The sequence below is a fragment of the Felis catus genome, chromosome C2, assembly GCF_018350175.1.
Source record: "Felis catus isolate Fca126 chromosome C2, F.catus_Fca126_mat1.0, whole genome shotgun sequence".
NCBI classification, from domain to species: domain Eukaryota; kingdom Metazoa; phylum Chordata; class Mammalia; order Carnivora; family Felidae; genus Felis; species Felis catus.
Genome location: NC_058376.1, coordinates 64,651,821 through 64,676,387, shown reverse-complemented (window position 1 = coordinate 64,676,387; position 24,567 = coordinate 64,651,821). Strand labels below are relative to the sequence as shown.

At 39.9% G+C, this 24,567-nt stretch overlaps 1 long non-coding RNA gene across 1 annotated transcript in view; it reads left to right on the top strand.

Annotated features, from left to right (window-relative positions):
• Positions 1 to 1,227: 1,227 nt before the first annotated feature.
• LOC123379961 overlaps positions 1,228 to 24,567 on the top strand; it is a 114,939-nt gene continuing 91,599 nt past the window's right edge. Inside the window, exon 1 of the long non-coding RNA XR_006585081.1 lies at positions 1,228 to 1,844. This is a non-coding gene — a long non-coding RNA (uncharacterized LOC123379961). The remainder of the gene's footprint in view (positions 1,845 to 24,567) is intronic.

Genomic DNA, 24,567 nt, shown 5'->3' with positions numbered 1-24,567 from the left:
GTATTGACATTTTAACAATATTTATTCTTCCAATCCATGAGCACGGAAGGTTTTTCCATTTCTTCATATCTTCTTCAATTTCCTTCATAAGCTTTCTATAATTTTCAGCATACAGATCTTTTACATCTTTGGTTAGGTTTATTCCTAGGTATTTTATGATTCTTGGTGCAGTTGTGAATGGGATCAGTTTCTTTATTTGTCTTTCTGTTGCTTCATTATTAGTGTATAAGAATGCAACTGATTTCTGTACATTAATTTTGCATCTTGCGATTTTGCTGAATTCATGTATCAGTTCTAGCAGACTTTTGGTGGAATCTATCTGGTTTTCCATGTATATCATGTCATCTGCAAAAAGTGAAAGCTTGACTTCATCTTTGCCAATTTTGGTGCCTTTGATTTTCTTTTGTTGTCTGATTGCTGATGCTAGAACTTCCAACACTATGTTAAACAACAGCTGTGAGAGTGGAGATCCCTGTTGTTCATAAACTATGTTTCTATATTGTTAATTTGCTACTGTGCAGATTGCACAATGTCAGACCTGCAGGAGCTAAAATAATAAGGTATATGGTGCAGAGACCTTGTCCAAGTGCTTCTCTGTTTTGTCCCCAGTACTTAGGGGACAAATAAATACTTGAGAAAATACAGGTTTCCTCTCTCTCTGCACTTTCTGCAAGTGGAATGCTGCTGCAGTGTATGTTGTCTGTCACTGCACTGGGAGTTGGTGGTAGGATGAGTTATATAAATCGCTTTGATGTTTGGTAAGAAGGACACACTTCTTATAGGCGGGGATACTTGAAAAGTGCTCATTTTATATGGAAGTCACTCACTTTGTTACTTCTTGTGTCTTAGACATAACAGATAACTATCTTTCTTGTAGTTCCTCTGGGGTTTCACTATTTAACTTTCTCATGTCCACTAACAGTGAGCTATATCACCTGGGCTCAGATCCATTGCTAGAAGGAATACCTTTTGTAGTGACACTGATGGTTTTCTGGACTTGAGGGCAGGAAGAAAATGGGACCTTGCACTTTTGAACGTATTGTCAGTAAATGCAATTATTTATATGTAGGGTTTGTGTGTGTGTGTATGTGTGTGTGTGTGTGTGTGTGTGTGTGTGTGTGTGTGAATCTTACAGTTTCATATAATTTTCTTCCGTGTATCAATAATAGGCCAATAAAGGAGTGCTGGAGGAGGCATGTGGTTTTCATCCATAGGTTGGGAATTCATGGAGGTTTCTTTGATTTCTGGTTGTGTAAAATCTTGCCACTATTGTCAGCCCCAGAATGAGCCACAAAGTGGCAAACTGCAAGATCTCTCTTGTTGATGAGCTGTGTCCCTGATTGGCACATGGCACATCATGGCTTACACAACACTCATACACCACTGCACTGGTTCTTTCGATCCTTATAACAGCCTCATGAGGGAGCTGGGGGCAGGATTGTCCTGCTCATTTTACAAATCAGAAAACTGAGATTCAGACAGAAGTCATGTGATCTACTGGAACCTCACAGTTAGAGCTGTGCAGAACTGGATCCAACCCAGGTTTTTAGACTTCTAATCTAGTAGCTTTTCCTTGTTTCATTTGGCTTCAGACTTGGGTCTTTTATTTCTAGAGCTGAGTCCATGCTGCTGAAAGAAGGGCCCTGTGGATATTCACTCTGTAGCCCTCAGGACATCATACCTAGCTGTTTATGCATCTGAACTTGGGTCTCTGCTGCCAAACTGGAATTGGAGCAGCGGGAAGGTCTGGAATGAGGTTCTGCTTGGTCCCAGAGAAGACCCACTCACTGCTTCTCCATCATGTCCACCTGCAGTTCGAAACCTTTGCACTGATCATCTTCCATGTGAGTCCATATGCTCTGTTTGCTCTTTCTTCCTTCTATTGTGTGATCTCAGGTCTCCCCCTTCGTTTATTGTTGGAAGCCAGTGTGAATGAGAGAGAGGTGTGGCAATGCATTCTTACCTATGGCCTAATGGGATATCCAGCTCACTGACATCCAGGGAAATATGTTGGTTCATTTATTTTTGAATTTTTCACTATAGTGTGAATATATCGAAAAATTCCCATTACTGAGAATTTAGAAAATTGACTTTCTTTTTCCATAGACATACTGTCAGAGTTGTAATAAGCAAGCATGCGTATTTGTGTGAGACATATTCCGTCTAATTTTATTTTGTAAGCATTTTTATACATTTCTATGCAGTTAGCATTGAGTGCCTACTATGTGCGAGGTGCTGCTCTGAGCTATTTTTACTGGTTTCTTCAGCCAATGGACTATGATTTACTCAACCATTTATCTATAGATGTACATTTTCCTCTCAATTTTCCTTCTATTATAAATAGATGTGCAATGAATATATTTGAGTATACAGCTTTTTCTACATTTTTTAAGGATAGATTTCAATAAGTGGAATTATTGGGTCAAAGAGCATAAATATTTTTATGGTTCCTTAGTACTTATTGGTAAATTGTTTTCCAGAAAGGCTGCTCAAATTTACAGTGCCATTGGCATTGTAGAAAAATATCAATTTCACTGGACCCTCATCAACATCCAATTTTATCATTTAACAGAATGCTAAGAGGCAAAAACAATGGCATAGTATATATTTTTAAGGTTGCATTTTGTTACTTAACTTGGAAAGGGTTGAACATTTTTTGCACACTGTGCTTTCTAGCTTATGAATTGTCTGTTTTCTTTTAGGACCGTGGATGTATAAGTTGTGCCACTGCAGGTCAGATAACTGCAGCAGCCAAGTTCTTGGAGGTGACTAGCCTTCCCAGGTTACAATATTAGTTCCTTCCCTTGCCCTCCCCCTGTTACAGGCTAATAGGACAGTGGCATTTGTTGCATCTGATTATTTCTAGAAAGATGTTAATGGTCTCTTTACCTTCTGCTTTGACAAAGCAGCTGTGAAGGAGCCAGGATGCCAGTGTGCAGGGCTGCTGTAGGATAAAAACCCACAGTGGCAGGAAATTACCCTAATAGGGTGAAAATTAAGAAACAACCAATGGCACAGCCTGTTTCCAGGATACGGGTAGTAGTTTCACGCCTTGGAATTATTCCCTGAGAATCAATTTGGTGGTTCTTTAAAAAAAATTAGATTTGAACCTGAAGGGGGTTAAAGAGAAAAGAATAAAAGCTTGGAAAATATTTAATATTGTTTCATAAAGAAATTATTCTCATCTTCCCCATTGAATAGAAAATGCAGCTCTTTTAAACTTTTTCTTGGTCTTCCCTATTTTGTGCAAAAGCAGATTGTCTCATCTTAGGTTATACATTTTTGGAGCTTAGGGAGAGGGTAGACACCTGCAAAAGGAAAGGACCAGAGTCTTTTGATTCTTCACTTGCAGGAAAAATACCAAGGGTGTCAAGCCACTGATTGGCACAGGTGTTTGGTGGCCCACGAATTAGCTGTCCTTGGGTTGGGAGGTGGAGTGGAGGGTGCTGAGTGGCCCGCTTCTTCAGCGGTTGAGGGGTGTGTTTGCATCTACCTTCTTGTGTGTCAGGGATGTAGGGCCTGAGTCCCTAATGCTCTCTCTCCTCATCCCCAATCACTGTCTTGCACAAGTGCCATTAAGACTTATGTGGAAAGGGCCACTCAGTTGTGTCTATTTTATCTACCCCTTTTTGATTTGGGTTTATAAGTCTTGGACTGACTGAAGAATCTAGCAAGCACTGAAAAAATACTTTTCTCATATATGGAAAATAGTCAATACTTATTTTTTATTTCATTTATTCTATGAATTTTGGGGGCACACAATAACTCTGAGGAGTTAAAAGTGAAAGCATCCTTCCTTCAGCTTCTAAGATAAGATCTATTTTGTTGGTTAAGGATGTAGATATCTAACAGGGGATACTGCTAGTAGTTACTAGATGAAGGAAGATGCTTCCTTGAGGCAGGTCATGCCTTGCTTATCTCTGTGAATCTACGTTCTTGGCACAGAGGAGATGCTCAGTCCTTGGTTATTAAACTGAGGGAAGTACCATGAAGGGCTTCTTTTTTATACCCTGAAGTTTTCCTCCAGAGAACAAGGAGACCGCCATTAGTGTAGTCAGTAGATCCAATTTGATTTTAACAAATTTGGAGAAATTCTGCCCACTTATGGCATCACTGATTTCAGAGTTTGAAGAGATCTTGGAGCTCCAGTTCTTTAAATTTGCAGTCTGTGATCTGTCAAAACTGATCTAAAAAAAAAAAAGTCTCAGAATCCAGAAGCAATGGGTAAAACTAACAAGATGGGATTTAATAGGGATTCAGCCAACATTTTGTAAACAATTTTTGAATATATCCTTTGTGAAAAAAACAGTGGGGAATGACATTGCAGTCTTTGATGTCAGTTTCTTAATAAGAAATAATAGGGGTAGATATAAAAAATTTGACCCCAATATTACAAAAGAAAAAATCAGTTACACTCATTTGTTAATTTGTTCATGTACTCAGTTATATGATTTACTCATTAACAATGTGAATTGAGCATTTAATAATAGAGGCCCAGTAGATGATGGAGATCTGCCCAAGTAGGTAAGAACCAGGGGCTCTAGTCAATCAGTTGGGCTTGAATGCTTTCAGGGATGGGCTGCTCTTTTTTATATACATATAAAAATTTATATATTATAAATATATAATTTATTGTCAGTTTGGCTTACATACACCACCCAGTGCTGATCCCAACAAGCACCCTCCTCACTGAGGGATGGGCTGCTCTTTGCCTCCCCGAGCGGGCCATTCATTTTAAAACAGCTCCCTAAAAAATTCTTATTAAATATGAACTTTAATACATTGGTCGTAATTCTACCATGTGAAAAGCCACAAAAAATATAATTCCTTTCTAAATTATAGCCCTGAAAATAATTGTCTGAGGCTCCTGCTTATCTTTAAAAACTTAATTTGAACATCATCTCCTCCATGAAACTCCTCAGGAGTTGTTTCTTCTCCTTTATTACTCTAGGCATGAAGTCCTAAAACTTACTGTTCTTATTAGAACATCCTAGGGGATAATTAAAAATATAGATTCTAGAACTACATTCCAGTATATTAAGAAAGCTCCCCAGAAAGTCCTGAGGCACTTGGTTCACAGGCCAGCATTTGTTAACTGCTGTGTGGATGGTATGAACTTGTACTTGCGGAGCACTTACTATGTGCTTTGGTATTTCTTTGTTTAGTTATCCTATCTATGCATTTTTATTTTCCTGTAACTATTGCTACTTTACCTATTAATTATAATTTCACTGTCTTATTATCTATCTATATTCTCCACCATACTGAAAGATTTTAATTCATTTTTTATATTCCCAAGGATTTATCACAGCGCATTGTACCTGATAGGATCACCGTAAGTGATTATCCAATGTATGAATGAGTGGAGTGTCAGGAACAAATTTGACAGTAACATTTGTACCACACTCTGAGGTGGGAAAATTAAATGAAGGTTTTCATAAAAGCTTTGGGTTACATCTTCATTACTGCATCTAGGTCAGAGGGCTAGAGGGAATAGGACATCGCCGTAATTGGGAAACTTGGCTCATAGTCACAGCTTGGCCAAAGAATAACTGCTGAGGCCCAAGGTTTTTTGTTTGTAAAAAGAAGGGATTTGCCTGTATAGTCTGTTGGCTTCTTTCTAGCAACATGATTTCTTTAGAGTCCCTGATATCAGTGTCTGGACCAGTGTAAGGAAGAGGGTAACTTGTTCAGTGGAACAGATGGTATGGGCTCAAGGGGAGGGAAGGGAAGTGATGTGAGAGAGGGGGTAGGGGTAAGATATTGATAGAGGAACGTTCTTGAGGCTTTTGGAAGAGTGTTAGTAAGAGGTATTGACCCATGTGTCTAATGGCATCCTGCTGCAGACAGAGGAGTGAAGAATATTCAAAAACTCTTCTCTCTCCCCTTATTCTAGTAGAGGGAGTAGGAGGGAGAATGTGGATTGGTCAACTAAATCAGGTCTTTCTGAGATCTTTAGATATTCTTTATCATCTGTGGGTCATCAGATCAATAAAGATTCACTGAAGGTTTCACGGAAGGTGCAGTGGGCTTTTCATTTCAGAGACTTGCTTCGAATGGCTTGAAATAGTTACCACCTAATGGCTCTGCTATATTCCTGGAGCCCTGAGCATCTGTTTAACATTCAAGCTGCGTTGTGCCAGTGAGAGCTCCCAACAGAAAAGGGAATTAACTGTTTGGTGTGTTTTAATAAGTGAGTGAGCAAAGATCATGTGAATCGATTATCAATTTGGCTAACTTTCTTGCAGGGCTTGTGTAGAAGAATTAAATGCAAACAGACTGCATGTTTACCAAAGAGGAATACACCTTGAAGTGGATATTAGGATTCTCAAAAGTGATTTTTGTAATGTGTTGGAGCTTTTTCTCCCCTTTCCTTATTTCTGTCAAGAACATGTATTGGAAATGAAGGTGGAAATCACTTTAAAAATGATTAGATACAGGACTAGCATACAAAGGATCTATTCCTCCAATAGGTTTGTTTGAGACCATCCCATTACCTTCCTGTTAGTCCAGAGGTCATTGCCAGAACTTGAGGGACACTTGAGGATGACACTTAGTTTGTACTGACACTGAGTGCTTTTACTTAAGAGTAGTCCCATTTATTTCATTTTATTTGCTTTAAGGAAAGGAAGAGAAAGAGTACTTGGTTGGCAAAGACATACCACTGAAAAGCTGAATTGATCTGGTTTGATCTACAGGATGTTCAGTGTTAGATAATAACTAGCAAAGTGGACTTAGAGTGAGCTTTGATTCTAGTTCTTCCTGCCTCTTTCTCCTCTACCTCCCTCATCTTCATTCTTTGCTTTCTAACAGGGAAACACCGTTGTTTGTGTATTTGTGGCTGGTGAACGTTTTTCCTCTATTTGAGAAGCCAGCTTGGGGAGAGAGAGAGAAGGCAAGAGAGAGACATGGACCTGTGAGAAGGAAGGACCCAAGCCCTTGGCCACGTACTTTTTTGAACCAGCATCCTCCTCTGTTTCCCCTTTCTACTTGGGGACATCTCTGTGATGACACCTGTCATCTGTCTATTACTTACTGCTATTCTCTGAGCACAGTGCCAGGCACATAGCAGCTACTCAATCACTGTTGTTGAATGACTGAATGAATAACCTCTCTTGAACTATGAAATGCTTTTTGTTTTGTTTTGTTTTGTTTTCAACTGTTGGATCTTTCCTGGTATTCATAAATTTCTGGGCTCTGTTGTCAAGCACTGGCTTTCAGCTGCCTGTCAAGTTGAATCTTAAAAGTGCAAAGATTTAATGGATTATTTCATTACTATTGGGTCCAGTAAACTGGAAGGCCAGAAACTTACTGGGTCCAAGGAGGAGAAGCTGATCTTAATAAAACATGAGTGTTGAACTGACAGCAACATGTTGCATTCTTTGTATCCTCGATAAGTAAACACAGATAACCTAAAGCAGCAAATTCACAGTAAAGTGATGGAATTTCCAAAAGGAGTTTGGACAAGAGAGTGGAGGAAAGGAACTATTGTATTTTTGCAGGTGGATAACATAATGGAGGTTGTGTGCAGGGCTGGCTCTGGACAATGGAACGGTCAGGGTTTGCAATCACTGTCCTGTCAGCATCCTCTGCTGCTCCAAGTGCCTGTTATGTCAGGTCCCACGGGTCATAACACTAATGCCCAGAAGGCTTGGCTCCTGTTTCCTGAATCTTTACTACCTGGCTTGTCACAACTCACCGACTTGTGTCTGCCTCCCTAGGGCCTGCTTGGTTGACCAAATTGCTTATATTTGATGAATTAAATTGTAGTAAGACCTGAAGGTTTGGTATTTTACTTTCTAGGGTTATTTGCATTTTAACTGGGTATGCATGGACTCTTGGTCTAGCTCAAAGAAATAAATTACTGATGCTTGAATTCCCAACCAGGCAGGTAGGTGAAACAGATATTTTTCTTGGATTTGTGTTCCATTGTCAGCCCTAAAATCGTTTGAGGGCTAGCACATTTCTTTGCCTTCCTCTTCTCACTTCTTCTTCTCCTTCTTTACCTTTCCTTCTTCTACCTCCTCCTCTTCTTCCTTCTGCTCTTCTTCTTTTTCTTCAAATTATTCTTCTTAAAGATCTAAGTAGACCGAGTCAGAAGTTTTATTCAGTATTGCTTTGTAGTTAAAGGAAAGCTTGCCCAGTGTCCTTGGCTTTAGAACTATACGGGCAAATGAAGGTCGTTGTGAGCGAGTTGGCAGAGGAAGCCCTGAGACTGAATGCGATTTGGATTTGGCCCTTCGAAATCATCATCACCTTTGTACTTGGGTGAATTGAGAATGTCCTTGGAGTTACCTGCTTACTGATGTGGAGAGTTATTATGTGGAAGATTTGGGTCACTGTGTCTCTCCTCTGTGGAAGACAGAATCAGAAGAATGGGGTTAAATTCAGCAGTATGGAAGGTTAACACAGATGGAAAACTTTGTGATAGGTAAGGTTTGAAGACATGATTGTACATGGTACTGATAGCATAACCATTTCTATTCTAGATCTATATCGTTCAGTAGAGTAGCCACTAGCCACAGTGGTTGCTGAGCATCTGAATGTGGCTAGCCCAAACTGAACTGTGCTACAAGTGTAAAATACACTGGGTTTTGAAGGCTTTCTTTTAAAAAAAGTAAAACATAGGGGTGCCTGGGTGGCTCAGTCAGTTAAGTGTCTGACTTCCTCTCAGGTCATGGTCTCATGGTCTGTGAGTTTGAGCCCCACGTCGGGCTCTGTGGTGACAGCTTGGAGCCTGGAGCCTGCTTCTGATTCTGTGTTTCCCTCTTTCTCTGCCCCTCTCCCACTCCCTCTCTCTCTGTCTCTCTCTCTCTCAAGAATAAACATTAAAAAAGTAAAATATGTTGTTTTTTAGTTGGATTATACTGTGTAATGTTTATAATATCTCTGACATTCAGTTAAATAAAAGATACTGTTAAAATTATTTTTAATTATTTCTTTTGCTTTCTTTCAGTGGAGTTACTAGAAAGTTTAAAATTATGTATGTGGTTAAAATTCTATTGGACACTACTGATATGGATCAATCATCTTTTCAATGTACATGTTTTCTTTAATCATTGGTAAGATATTAAGTTATATTTTACATTTATCCATTTTGTTGGATGAGTTTCCTCATTACCCCTGAAGTTTGCTTTGTAATCAGTACAAGGACTCTGGTGACAGGCCTGTTGGATATCACTTCTTGGAAATGTTTTGAGACACAGGATCTCTTGGGTATACATAGGGGTGTGTGCTCAGAATGATTTGATGGGCTTCTCTGTCCTCCAGGAAGCAGCATGGAAACTTTAAAGGACAGGATTGTGCCTGTGGATAAAATATCTTATTTTGTGGGGAAGAGAACATCTTATTTTACATATTACAAGATAGATTGTATCTTTAATGAAAATGACAAGAGTTCCTTAGATCAACAATGAAGGATGAGAGACTCTTACCTCAGGACAATTCAGATCCTCATTCCTATTCAGGATTTCTTCTCTGCTATAGGTCATTAAAATTATTACCTTCCTAGATAGCCAGTTAGGCTACAAGAACTATGCTATAATCTCTGTGTATTACTTAAGATTGAATTTGGCTGTAAGTAACTATAAAACCCAACAAATAGGGGCTTTAAAAAGATAGAAGTCTACTTCTCTCCTATATGAAACATGGTGGGATGGAGTCCTGAGTTGGTATAGTGGCTTTTGTTTCATTGTGTCCTCAGGGACCTAAGCTCTTTTTAGCTCCTGCTTGGCCATCCCTACTGTGACTCTCTCTCTCATGCTACCAGATGACATCCTCTACATTCTAGCAGGTGAGGAAGAGGAAGGAACAAAAGAGAAGGACAGACTTTGTGTAATAGCTGCTTCTTCAAGTTTCAGAAGCTGCCACACGACAATTGTACTTCTATCTTATTGGCCAGACCGTAGTCTGAGTGGCCATATGCTGAGCTAAAATTTCACAGCTGTGAGAGAAAGGCAGAATGGATATTGTGGGACAATTAGTAGTCTTTGCACAGTGCGTTGTTACACATAGGCATTACTTTATTACATATTGCATGTTCTATTACTTCAGTGTTCTGCAACATGGCTACTTCTTATGGCTCAGTGTAGGAAAGCAGGAAAGCTTGTTTCATATTTGGCCCTGATCTTTAAGAAGAGCCAAGCTACTTCTGGAGAATAGCTGTTGTATATGGTAAAATAATAGTAACAACATTTTACATCTGGGGAGGGATGGAGCTGTTAACCTGAAACCTAATTTTGTGCACTCAGGAAACCAGGATCTTGACATTAATAGTCACGTAGGGTCTACGTAGTCCCTATTAATATTTAGAGGGGATCCTTTACCATGGGAATTAATGAATATGACGAAAGGATTTGCTGAGCATGCCTGAACTCACCTTTTAGAGTGAGAAATAAATGTATTTGGCATGGTTACTGGCTTAAGCCTAGGTCAGGCAAGCTTCGACACATCTATCAGACTGATGGGACCAGAATGCCAAATGTCTTGTGTTTGCATGGAGGTTTCAGGGTCTGAGAAAAGAGTACTGAATACGTGTGGGTTCATCCCTGCTGTCGGTGCAGGTTCCATGTGCATAGCCAAGGGCATTGTGTTGCTACTAGGAAGGAGACCCATGTTACAGGTCACCAAGGTTCCACTGGAACCTTAGTTTTTTCTTTGTACTTGACTTTCCTGGGAGCCGGGGCTTTCTGCCTATGCTGGCTGCTGTACACAAAGTTTCCCATAATTCCATAAGCATTTGTAGAATTTGAACTTTCTTTTCAATAGGACTAAACCCTGGAGTTTCCTTTCTCCAGCTTCTTCAAAAGGACTCTAAAATCTTATTCCTGAGCACTTTGTTAAGGGATCAGGTTTTTCTTTCCCACTTGCCAAGATTATTTTCTTTTCATAAATTATTGCATTAAAGCTTTGAAGGAAAAGCCATACCCTTTAATGTTACATAAAGCATATTTATAGCTCCTTTAAAAGATCCCCACTTTAACAAATTTGTGTGATTTCACAAGCTTCACACACATTTTCCCAGATATTTATTATAGTGTATGTCGAGAAGTCATGTGGAATTTTGAGTCAGACTAATTTTGGTTTGAATACTCTACAGTTTTACTGGGTTTGCTACCTTACTAGCTGTGTGGCCTTGGTCAAGTCACTGAACTGTTCTTAGTCCTCGCTGTGAAGTCATTTTCCTGATATCCACCTTGTGGGTTATTGTGAAGATGCAACAGATCTGTGTGATGCATTTAAGGTAATGCCTGGTATTAAAAAGAAGCTCAGTGAGCTCTATAGTTATTCTTTTATGCACCAGTTCCCACTCTACATGATTTTACAGACTCCCCCCACCCCCAGTTTATACACTGATATTCCTTTCCTCTCTTTCGTGTTCCTCCTTTTCACCCTTCATTTCTTCCTTTTTTATTTTTCTTTCTCCTTTCTTCTCTTCCTTTTTTATTTTTTTACTTTTGGGGTCTCATTCCAGATATAAGATCCTCTTTTTTTTTTTTTATTTTACCCCAGTGGTTCAGTATTTCCTTTATCACAACATCCCTTTGGTATTAGACTAGGACTCCATAACTGGATTTCAGATACTAAGAACGTCAGATCATCCTTTGATTTTATTCAGCTGTAATTGTCAGTTTACACTTTATAACTTCATGGTGTAGGGGTTAAGCTGAGTGAAGCCAGGCTTGGATTTTCTCCTGGTATTGACGAAAAGATCAGACCCTGAGCCTTTAGTACTCTCCTGCTTCTTGTTTCTTTGCCTTGGGGGTTGGGGAAGCAACTAGCAAGTTAAGGCAATGGATGGAGCAGGGTAGGTGTAAAGAGCGAGAGCCCAGGCGCTGCTGAGTCCCGTTGCTAGGCAACAGCATACAGGGAGCTGACACTAGCACATGCCTGCTAGCATCCTGTTGTCTTAGCAACAGAACATTTGGGTGGAGGACTGGGGGAGGAGGGGAAACTGGGTTCAAATTATTCAAAGTTCCCTACATCCTAGGGTACCCTCAGGCCTGATCCCCATGTATTCATTGTCTTAATCTCACCACATTGACTGGAACTGAGGTTTCATGTTTTTTTTTTTTTTTTTTTTTTTTTTTTAGTTCATTGCCCAACATTTGTACAAGGTTTTTTCTCCGAGCTCTACATTACCCAAATCACATGGCAGCTCATTAGAGCCCATCCATTTCCAAGTTCTCTTGTGCTCTGCATGGCAGGGCCTATTCTATGGAATTTTAAAATGATCCCTTGCTCCAAGTACAGCCCTGTGGGACATAAATTAAATGTTCACTTGTATGAAAATTTAAATTCTAGTTGTTTGGTATGTGAAATGTTGCTAAGTCATTATCATTAGATCCAAGTACTGTCACGTGTGAACTTTGCATTTGGTTACAAAGAATAAGGAAAAGAATAGAGGTTAGGATGGCTTCTCTTCGCCTGTTGAGCTCCGTGATATTCAGGAACTATTGCATTTTGTCCTGTCTACCCATCAGTAGTTCACACATGACCATCTTCCCCTAAGTGTTGGGGCCATGATTTCTTCATCTCTAAGCTCTTTGTCTCTACGTGCTTCATCCATGCCATGGGTTCTAGCCCATGCTAAGTGAATTTATTCAGTGAATGACCTGGGAACCCACACAATATAGCTAAAATTTTAGCTTTGCCTATCTTCTCCAGAGCCCTTGTAACCAGCCGTTTTCTGAGATTCTACCTTCAGTTTTCTTAATGTTCCCTTTTGGCTCTTCTTCTGCATTTTGCTTTATCCTAGAACCACCACCATTTTGTTCCACAGTCCCATATATATCAGTAATCACAGGACTCTTTGAAGCCATTTGCTTGTCTCGGCTCCCACCTGTTGTCTATTTGTGCATCTTCTGTGGATGCCTGGTACTCACCCTGGGAGGTACTTAATGCTTAATTTTAGATCTTTTTCCACTGCAGCTAATCCTTACATTTTGGGGTGTGTCTAATCTTCTTTTATATTATGATAGCAACTTTGGCCCTGACACCTGTCCACTTACCCTCCTTTTCAATGGAGGAGGTCATGCAATTTTATTTTGTTTATAAAACAGAATAAAACAAAACTTTTCAATCATATGATCTAGTTGAGAACTCAATTGTTTACTGCCTTATGCTATTGTTTTTTTTATCACAAAGATATATGCCATTAGATGTAGAAAAAAACACCATGTTTTAAAAACACTTTTGAATATCTAGCACAGGGTTAAGCATATAGTATTTAACTAAGATATGGTTTTTGAATTAAATTGAATGTAGGTTTTAATATTTACCATTGAGATAGAACTTTTACTAAGACTTTGAATTTCTTCCAATGTGGAAGTTACCAGCATATGGCCCAATATCTCAATGAAATGATTTGGATCCTAGATAGCAGAGAAAAGACTAGTTCTCTTGAAGTGGTATTTTTTTTTATACCAGCTTTACATTTGGGTTCTATATGCCCTGAATTGGTGTGCATCTTTGTAATGGAAACTACTGATATTCTAGTCTAAACATGCCTGAGTGATTCTCTCAAATAGCCCTAATGGGGGCCCTATCATAAATAGCTGCATGTAAGGTAAATTGTAAGATAAGACAACATGTCTGGAATTAGTAATCCTGGCAGGCTGAGAATCCAATGGCTCATTCAAGGGAGATTTTCATTTAGAACAAATTGGAAGTTGTGTAAACCATAATCATATCCCGCTAAATAGTAAAGATCTTCTGAGTCAACTTTATACAGACACACACACACACACACACACACACACACACACACACACACCAAAACATACATGTCAGTATATATATATATATATTTCATATATATGTTTCATATATATATTTCATCTATATATACACTTCATATATATGTGTATACTTCATATATATATATATATATAGCATGAAAAATTATTTCTTCATTAGACTTGAACAAGAGAAAGGCATGTATCTGTAAGTAAACTACTGACTCACTGATTACTGAACATCTTAAAGGAGGAAAGTGAACCTGCCGCAGGCTGTCCAGATATTCCTGTTCCTCCTTCTTGACCTTCTTCTCTCTCCTACCAACTTCCTTATTCTAGTGGAATAGATTCCCACTGCAGTTTTTCTTAATCCTTCTTCAGATGATCCAGCAGATACTCTCCTCGATTATAAAGAGACATTAGCTCACAAGTAAGGGTGAAGCTTGAATATTGTCCATGATCAGATCCCCTAAAGGTGGCCTATGGGGTCGGGTAAGCCAGAGTTGGAGCAAGGTGGAGACATTGATACTGTTTAGGCAAGGATTGTGGTATCATTGGTCTGGGTAGGAGTAGGAATTTTTCCTACCCTAACATTGTGCTAACCTTAAGGTCCCTTCTGGAGGACTCTATTTTGCAGAAGAATGCTTGAAAGAAGTAGGTAGAACAGCTTTCTGATGTTGTTGATCTACTGAAATAAAACAAGGCTCTTCTCCTCTGGGTACTTATGTACATACATAGCTGATGTCTCCAAGGAATTTGACTAGACAAGCTGGAATCGCTCCTGTTGTGAAAGGTCTGTTCTGCTCACTCAGGGGAATATGTGACTCAAGGTCACGGCTGCTACCTGCAAATCACCACCACATTTTCACTGAAGAAAGTACCCTGCGTGACCTCAAGTTCCTGCCTTTCAAATGATGAAGAGAATCCAAGCTTGTGGCCATCATTAAAATCTCCTTTCTGTAATTGAAATATGATTTGAAAAGATTTCCATGATTCTTCTTATCAACAGCTATGAAATAAACCAGGGCTGTCTCTTTGTTTGTTTTCCAGTCAACTAAGACTGCTCAGGGTGGTAAGGAGGAATTAGGCATGAATGCCAGGGCACTCTTGAGAGTCCTCCAGAATGATGGAGAATCACATTCCCTGTCCCAAACTTGGGAGCATATTGTACCTTTGCCACATAACAGTAGAGACATTTCCAGGGCATGGTGTTGCTGGAGTGGTGGTGGGGTTTCCTTAAACCCCCTGCTTCCTTACTTCTTCCCAATGCGCAGGGCTCTGGCAATACAGACAGGGCTCTGCAATGCTCACCTCCAGAATAGAGCTGTAGGGTACCCTTGGTGGGTAGTGCTGTCATAGATACTCCAGTTCATGAATTGAAGATCCTTAGAGGATGCCTGTGTCTTCAGTACTCAGATTTGGCTTTACTTGATGCTCTTCTTAAGTTGCATGTAGGACATGAAACAACTGCTGTGTGGGATCAGGAGCACCCACAGTAAGAGAGAGACCCTCGTCTCTTGGAAATGCCTTTATGTACCTAGTGATAAGCTGTGACTTGTTCTCTGTGCAGGACCTGGGAAATGTGACCACCTTGTTGCTTGTCACATTCCATCCAACTAACTGTAGTACGCATGGAGATCGCTGTCCACCATAACGTTTCTCTCTCCTGATTCTGTATGACGAAATCACCAGTTCATTCATCACTCATCAATCATTTCCCTCAGTGACTCATCATCGGAAAGTTTCATTCCTCAGTCCCCCTTTCTGAGGCTGGTAAATAACATGTCATTCCAGCAAAAGGCAGAGGGGGCGGCAGCCCATCTGGACCCTCAAGTTTGATTTCATATTTATGAAACAGCTTAAATGTCATTTTGAGTGAAAAATGACACCTTCTCTAGCTTCTCCCAGTAGTGCCTGTGGCTGCCACTGAATGATTCCTTCTTACTCTTTCTTTCTTCCTTTTTTTTTTTTAAAGGCAGCACTTGGCTTCCCTACTTGGTTCCTTCAAGGCAACAATGGAAATGGAATGGATGGATAGATGGATGGGTGAGATCCCCAGTAGGTATCCTCACCAGAGAGGAGAAAGATAGAAGGTGGGAAAAAACAAAACAAAGATCAAATAGAAGAAATATTTTGGTTTTGTAGGGAATTTTGAACAGTGGTGAGGATCCTGAGACATTCTTGTGTTATTTGCTCTCTATGCTTTAGGTTGAAGAAAGTAAATATAAAAATTCATAAAATAGGGATTCAAAAAATAAATCACCTATAATTTCACTACTCTAACAATTGTAATGATCATTTGGATAAATTTCTTCCAACTCATTTTTTAAAATATACATGTGGTTTTCTAAAGTTCAAAATAAAATGTGCATATAAAGGACCTGGGACTCCACAACCGCTCAGGATTTTAGTAATATCTTAGTTTTTGACCCAAGGAAGGCTGCCTGGGAAAAAGGCAAGCAAAGTCTTGAGGGAATGTCTTCAACAAAGTTTCTATGTGGCCCCCTAGGAGTTTAAAACAGTCTCATTAATGAGGGATTTTCTTCTTGCCAGAGGCTGGGAAATTTGTGCAGCATTGAAAATTGACCCAGTAATGATGCATAGGGGTTTGCATATCCAGGTGCACACCTCCTAAATGGGGTCTTTGTATTTCCTGGACACCCTGGCAGAATGGGAATGAGAGGGAGCTCAGCCTTGCTGGAGCCTCAGCAGGTTCTGAGTTCTATTAACATGAATGAACTGCCTTTCTTCAGCCATCCACTGGGGGGAAGCCTCAACAGGGAATAGAAATACTGTTTCTCCTACAAGTACCTTGAGAAATAGAAAAAAGCTTAGCTACCTTAATGAGAGGTTTTAAGAACTTTCTGGTGGAACACAGAATAGAACAGCAAAGCTAAGGAGTGAAGAACAGAGGAGGCAGTAGGTCTGGCAGTAGGCCTGAAAGGGATCCCTCCACCTTTGGTCAAAGCAAGTCTACTCTCATTCAGACCTTTCCCAGTGGTAGCCCCTGGCATTGCCAGACAAGAGATATTAGCTCCAAGAGGCAGTGGAAAATCCCTTCCTGCATGACTGCCTGATTGGAACATACAGGTCCCTGAAGACTTGCTAACTCCATTGTACAAGACAGCTGGGGTGGGAAGGAATAGTGTCCGCCCAAGGTGCAGGCAGATTCAGGGAGAGACTCTGTCACAGATTGTTGGGATAGTGGTAAATTTTGGTTTTGAATTTTCTTTGTTCAAAGTAGAGCTATTTGGGTGGGAGGAAAGAGAGAGCCTTCGCCATGTTTGTGTCATGGAACTGTCTTTGTCTTCTCTAGGAGGAGGTCACCATTCTGCTGGGGTGGGCTAAGAGAGAAGGAAGGAAACTTCCCCTCAGTTCACAAATGGGTAATAAGATCCTTCAATACTGGAACTTTTAGGACTGTTAATTTAAGCATCTTTTTATTGGAGCTTGCATATATTCCAAACTAATGAAAGTAACTAACTGGAGGGAAAAATGATGCTTTACTTTATAATCTCTACTTGTTCTTCCAGATTTTTCTTGTGCCCTTTTACTTGGAAGTCATTTAAGCACTGTTTTTTTCCTCATTTGAATTGTATTTAAATATTTGCCCATTGCTACCTAGTCTTAGTCATTAATTTTAATATCTGTAATTAAAAAATTATTTCATGGATGTGCCTTATTTAAGTATTTCCCAATGGCAGGTCCCTTTTGTTACTTTAATTTTTGCTATTACAAATTATGCTCAGTGAATATCTCATAACATACTCCATGCTTCTGCCCCAAGTTTTAGACCTTTTTGGGAGCTCTATTTCCAGAAATGGAATATTGAGTCAAAGGGTATAAATATTGTTGACTTCTTGATATATAAGAGATGAAGGGGCCAAAAAAAAAAAAAACCTCACAGGACTAGTGTTTGTTGAGGATATTTGCATAAAGGAGCCAGAGAAGGTAAACCCAGAAAGTATAATCAGTATCAAGCTTTAGAATTCTGACAGAATTCTTTCTTACTTAAATAACCATGTTGGCCCCCAACTTCTACTTGCATGTGGACCCAGGAAGAAAATTGGCTCTTGGCAGTTGCATGGCAGTGATTAAAACAACATTGTTAAAGCCAGCATTTTGCTAGGGCAAGGCCTGACAAAGGAAAAGAAAAAGAGAGAGAGCCCCTGGCTTATAAAGGCCTAACAGAAGCAGAAATTAGACAATAGCAGCATCAGTGGAAAAGAGAAAACTATACCCTTTGCCCTACTTGGTACACAGAGGGGTGCAATCTTGAGGAGCAGGCAGCACAGCAGGTGGCAGGAGTGGGGAAGAAGAACCAAACTGAAGCCAAGTCTTAGTGGGACACACCCAATAAGAAAGGAAATAATGGGGCACCTGGGTGCTGAGTCAGTTAAGCGTGTGACTCTTGATTTCGGTTCAGGTCATGATCTCACAAGTCGTGAAATCAAGCTCCACGCTTAGTGCAGAGCTTGCTTAAGATTCTCTCTCTCCTTCTCCCTGTCTCTTCCCATCTCATGCTCTCACTCACTTGCTCTCGCTTGCTCTCTCAAAGAAAGAAGGAAAGAAAAAAAGAAAGAAAGGAAGGAAGGAAGGAAGGAAGGAAGAAAGGAAGAAAGAAAGGAAAGTTAATCTAGCATCATACTCTCTGGAGTGATTCAGAGATTAGGGTATTCTGATTGATATTTTAAGAAAATGAACAGGCAATTTATAGTATCATTTTTTATGATATCCATATCCATTCTACAGGGCATTTAGAAAGTATAGACAAATATAAAGAAGAAAAACAGAAAATATCACAATTCTCATACCAGAAAAAATTGTTAGGATTCTATTTATTTCCTCCTCAGTCATGTATGTGTATACTTACACACAAACACATACACAAATGAAATCATATTGCATATAGAGTTCTGTAGATGATTATACCTATAGATGCACTAGAAGATATTTAAACTTGTTATATTGTTGGCATTTATGTTACTTTAAAAATTTTATTATATCTAGCAATAAGATGAATACTTTTACATTAATTTTTAAAAATCTTTTGAAAATTTCTGCAGACTATATTCGTTAACTTGAAATTATTGGGTCAAAGAATAAAGGCAGTATTTCTTACGTTAATTGATTAATTAAAAAAAAATTTTTTAACATTTATTTATTTTTGAGACAGAGAGAGACAGCATGAATGGGGGAGGGTCAGAGAGAGGGAGACACAGAATCTGAAACAGGCTCCAGGCTCTGAGCTGCCAGCACAGAGCCTGATGAGGGGCTCGAACTCACAAGCCACGAAATCATGACCTAAGCTAAAGTCGGATGCTCAACCGACTGAGTCACCGAGGCGCCCCTTAATTGATTCATTTTTAAAATTCAGGTATGATTAACATACAGTGTTATATTTGTTTCAGGTATGCAATATAATGATTCAACAATTGTAAACATTACTCAGCGCTCATCATGTTAAGTGTATTCTTAATTCAGGATAAGGGCAATTTTAAGGCTCTGTCATGTTTTGGCCAGCAGTAGGATGAGCACAAGGACCTTACCACACCCTTGCCAACAAAGGGTTTTGTTTGGTTTTCAAAATCTCCAAAGGTGGTGGATGCTAATCCCCTTCCTACCCTCTACCTCTCCAAACCAGTCTTGACTCTGAAGTTAATTTTTTTTTTAAGATAAAAGGGAAAAAGAAGTTTCAAGGAAAGCCAGTGTTAGATGGCTATAGCAAGAATATGTGCTGGAACAGGATTGAAAGTAGATTAAAAAACTCAGAAGAGGTTGATTTCCTCAATACTTTAAATTATTGAAAAGCTTCAAGTGACAATAAAGAAAAGGAGCTCTCAAGACCTATTCATCTTGTTATATTATGGAGGGGGGGGAGGGAGAGAGATTGAGAGTCAACTTTGATCTATAAAAGAATGCTGCCTCAGATCCATTTTGGAAATGGATGGGATATAAACCACAGAAAATATCAATAAGTAATTATTCTTGTAATTTATGTAAACTCAGAATCTTCTGGCTAACTAGCATTTTTATTAGGAGATCCAAATGTTAGAAAATGCAGCCCTCACAGTTTTGAATATCACCACAATTATATTTAAATATGGTCTATAACACCATTCAGAGTTATGCCCTTTGTTTTCATTTTACAATTTTTGTTTGTAAGTCTAATACCAAAGGAGTGCTTTTCTGGAATTGGCTGACTTTTTCATCTGTTGATGACAGATCATTTTATTTATAGTCTTGTTTGAGAAACAGTTCTCCAGGACTTTGACCACACACACACACACACACACACACACACACACACACACACAACGTGCATGCCAGCACTTTCTCAAAGCAACTAAATAAACACAATAGAACTAGGATTACTAATGTGGGTCCCTTCTCACTTTCCTTAATTGTTCTCAGTCACCTTGGTTTCATCCCTAGACTTTGATGACAATTTTCATTTCATACTTATGCAATCCAATAATATACTCACATGTCTCTTTGGATCACTGTATGGTTCTCTGTCTTCAGGCTAAATTTGTCTTCAGAAAGCCTCTGGCTTCTTTCTACTGCCTTAAGGCCAGAGAAGTACACCATTCAGAAGTAAGATACCAAGTTGCTGATTACTAATTTTTCTGTCCTGTGGTGAAGGCATGTCAGCTGTTGAGAGCAGGGATGGTGCAGGAAGGTTTCCCAACCTGTTAAAAAATATCCTCTCCTGGGGCGCCTGGGTGGCACAGTCAGTTAAGCGTCCGACTTCAGCCAGGTCATGATCTCGCGGTCCGTGAGTTCGAGCCCCGCGTCAGGCTCTGGGCTGATGGCTCAGAGCCTGGAGCCTGTTTCCGATTCTGTGTCTCCCTCTCTCTCTGCCCCTCCCCCGTTCATGCTCTGTCTCCCTCTGTCCCAAAAATAAATAAAAAACGTTGAAAAAAAAATTTAAAAAAAATATCCTCTCTTACATTCTACTAATAACAGATTCATTTAAGCTAGTGATTCTCAATCTTGTTCAGTTGACAAAATACCTGAAAAAAGTAGTGTTCTGAGAAGAACTCCATGAAGTATTTATATATTTAATGCCATTTACAAACTAAGAGCACTTAACTAGCAGAAAATATGACTGTATTGTATGCTGCAATATGAAGTAATTTTCATAATTGTATATACCGAGGAACTAAGGATGATTCTAACTTTTTCTGGTAATATTGATGTAGAACTTAATTGTCTTGTCATTTCCTGGGACTCACCAATGGACTCAAAACTATAGCAGTTATGAAAGGTTTAAGAAAATCTTTGGTTTTCCAGTGGGATGAAAATTTTAAATTGAGAAAATTATATTCATTGAAATGTCTTTTCATTGTGAATATAAACAACTACCATTATTTGATTTCAGCAACAGAACACCTCAAACTAGCACTGCTTTGAGGGCTAATAATTTGTTCTGTTAACCTCTTCTTTCAAAATGTAACAATTCCCTTAGAGGTTAAGCTGGGCTCTAGTAACATCTTAGTGTGAATTACTTTAATCAGATAATCACCTACTGTCTAACCAATATCAGCTTCTCTGTTACCTATTTGCTTTGCTTTAGTCTATAATTGTGGTTTTTAAATTTAAAAATTCTGGCTGCAGTTCCTTAGCTTTCACTATATGATTTATTTTCCAATCTTATGAGCTTGAAATCTTCTCTTTTGCCTTTAGCTGTTTTGATTACTTCATGTTTTATAACAAACTGTTCTAACACTTGGTAGCTTAAAACAATATAATAATTTATTTTATTCATAAACCTGAAATTTGGTTGGGGCTTTGGAGGGGAAGACATGTCTCTCTCCACTCAGAGTCATCTGGGGCTGCTGGACTGAGGGCTGGAGTTTGCTTCTGACATGGTTCACTCACATGGCTGGTAAGTCAGTGCAGGCTGGGGGCAGTGGTGTGCTGGAGCCAGCTCGTACTGATGTGCAAAGTCAGTTGTGTTCCATCTGTTTTCCAGATCCATTTTCAGTGGCATCGTTTTCTAGTTTGAAATCAACCGTAGAAGGAACATTTGCACCATAGAAATTGGCAAATACTACAAATAAGAGCTCCTACCCACCTCCAGAGAGTTGGTGGTTCAGTATTTAGCAGAATGTCACTAGCTGAGATCTCATGTAGGGGTGAGGGCCAGGGCCTCAGAATCTGTCCTGTGGGCCTTTCCACATGGGCTTGGCTCCCTCGCAGCACAACTGGGTTCCAAGGATAAGCATCCCAGACAGGGAGAACTAGGTGGAAGGTGTATCACCTCTTGTGGCCTAACCTCAGGAGTCATATGGCAGCACTAGCATTGTACTTTGTTAGCTCAGGTAGTCACCAAGACCTTTCTGGTTTCAAGGTGAGGGGAATAGACTCTACCTCTTGATGGGAGAGTGGCAAGTTACAGATGGGTACGTGGAACCAAAAGTACCGTCATAACCATTTTTGGGAAATGCAGTCTACCGCACAGTTAACCCAGTCAGTCAGGCATGTGTACTTTTGCTCCACGTGCCTTGGAAATTATAAGGGTAATTTGTATAAGTGAAGAAAGGGCATGTGATTGTTAAAAGGGATGAGCTGTATGAGCAAGGCTGAGGAGATGGCAAGGGACAGAATGTACTCAGCAATAGGGGAAAGATTGCCCCATTGGGAGTAGTAAGTTTGCCTTGGTAAGTACAGAGTTCTAAAGTTAGGTAAATAGGTTATGACAAATTGACCTCTCTATCAATTTTTGATTGCTCTGTAATAAGTTACCACCAACTTAGTGTTTTAAAACAACACACATTAATAAATAGCTTTATTTCTATTTTAAACTATTTCTCATAGTTTCTGTTGGTCAAGGCTCAGCATGTTGTAGCCGGGTCCTCCATTCAGTCTCTTATAAGTGTGAAATAAAAGTCCTTGTCTTGATTTGGTGATCTGGTTCCAACCTCCCTCAAGCTGTTGGCAGAATTCCTTTCTTTGTGACTGTAGGACTAAGGCCCCCATTGTCTTGCTGGCTGTTGTCTGGGGGACTCTTCTCAGCTCTGTGAGGCTGCTCTCAGATCCTTGGAGAGGTGTCGTATCTCTGCCCATCTCAGCAATGGAGACTCTCCCTCAAGTTGAATCTCCCTGACTTCCCCTTCTAGGACCGGCTGGAGAAACCTCCCTGCTTTTAAAGGCTCATGTGATTAGGTCTGCTCACCTGGATAATCTCTCCTTTTTTAAATTTTTTTTTGATGTTTATTTATTTTTGAGAGAACAGAGACAGAATGTGAGTGGGTTGGGGCAGAGAGCGGGGAGGCACAGAATCCGAAGCAGGATGCAGGCTCCGAGCTGTCAGCACAGAGCCCGACGCGGGGCTCGAACTCACGAGCTGTGAGATCATGACCTGAGCCGAAGTCGGACGCTCAACCAACTGAGCCACCCAGGCACCCCTAATCTCCCCTTTTTAAAGTCAACCTTGCCATCTAATATAACCCAACTATGGAGTGAAATCCATCACAGTCCTGTGGACTGTTTGAGAAGAGGGGCTGGGAAACCATAGGGGTTGTTTTAGAATTCTCACCACAACCTGGACAGACTAAAGATCCCTTTACTGTGTGGTTACTGAAACTTGTCCCGCAGTGTGCCAGTCTGATGGCTTTGGGTATGTCATTTAAATTATCTAAGGCTCAGTTTCTTCATTCAGAAAAAAAAAAAAGAAAAAAAAACAATATTACTAATTTCTCTATCCCACAGAGCCATCATGAAGCTCAAGTGGGTTAATGAATGCAATGGTGTTTTGAAAAACTTAGTGCTCTGTTGATTTGGTGTTAAAGAATCTTCATTTGTTATAATCCTACTCTTTCATCAAGTCCTGGTTCAAATTCTATGTACTCCAGCTTTCCTGTTCCTTCTAGCAATCCCACCAACCCCTGATCCTAGCAGTTTATCTGTTGGTCTTTTCTTGTGCTGTTTTGTATATTTTCAATTTAATGTAGTTATTTATACACATGTCTTATTTTCCGTTTTGGCCTGTGAGCTCCTTGAGGGCCTTTGCACTGCTCACAAAACCTATAAAAACCCTAACAAAGTGCCTTCCACACAGTAGGGGCTCCTTAAATATTTGATTGAAGAATGAATGGAAGATTAATTTACTGGGATAGAAAGTAGCATCGGAATGTTTATTAATGAAAGAAACTAAGCTCCAGCTGGAATTGTTGTTCTGTATTTCCAACATGGATGATAGCTAACTGAACTCTCCTGGAATAAATGCCTTAGCTCTGAAGAAACAGGAGCTCTGGCTGAACATGTTTCATCAGATGGCTGCTGGAGAGTGTGAGCTCTGTGAGGGCAGCTTCCCTGACTCTCTCTAGTCTTGGTACTTGTCTGCCTATCATAGCCAGAGGAATAGTGAGTGAGTGAGTGAATGAATGAATGAACGAATGAGTGAATGAACCAATATTGGCTCTGTTATGGCCCAAATGGAAAAACATTGGCTCTGGTATGGCTCTCTGATCCAATTCCATGTCCTCATCTGCCTTATCTAGTTCCTAGTCACTGAGTGAAGTCCAGCAAGCTTTACAATCCTAGTGGGGTGACTAACCATGCATCCATATTCTCACCTCTAAGGATCAAAAAGTCCAAGTGCTGGTGACAGTGCCAGTGAAACCAGAACTGTCCCAATTTCTGAATGCTGAGATGGTCTTCTTTCATAGGAGCTCAGACTCCCAGCAGGCAGCAACCTCAGATGGATTTCCAGGCAAGCTCATCTCTCACAGACTCAGGGCTGGCTTTTTGTCCGGGGCAGTATGGTTAAAATTGGCACAGGGAGCCAGTGTCAGAGAGGAAACTTAAAAATCACTGTTCGTTC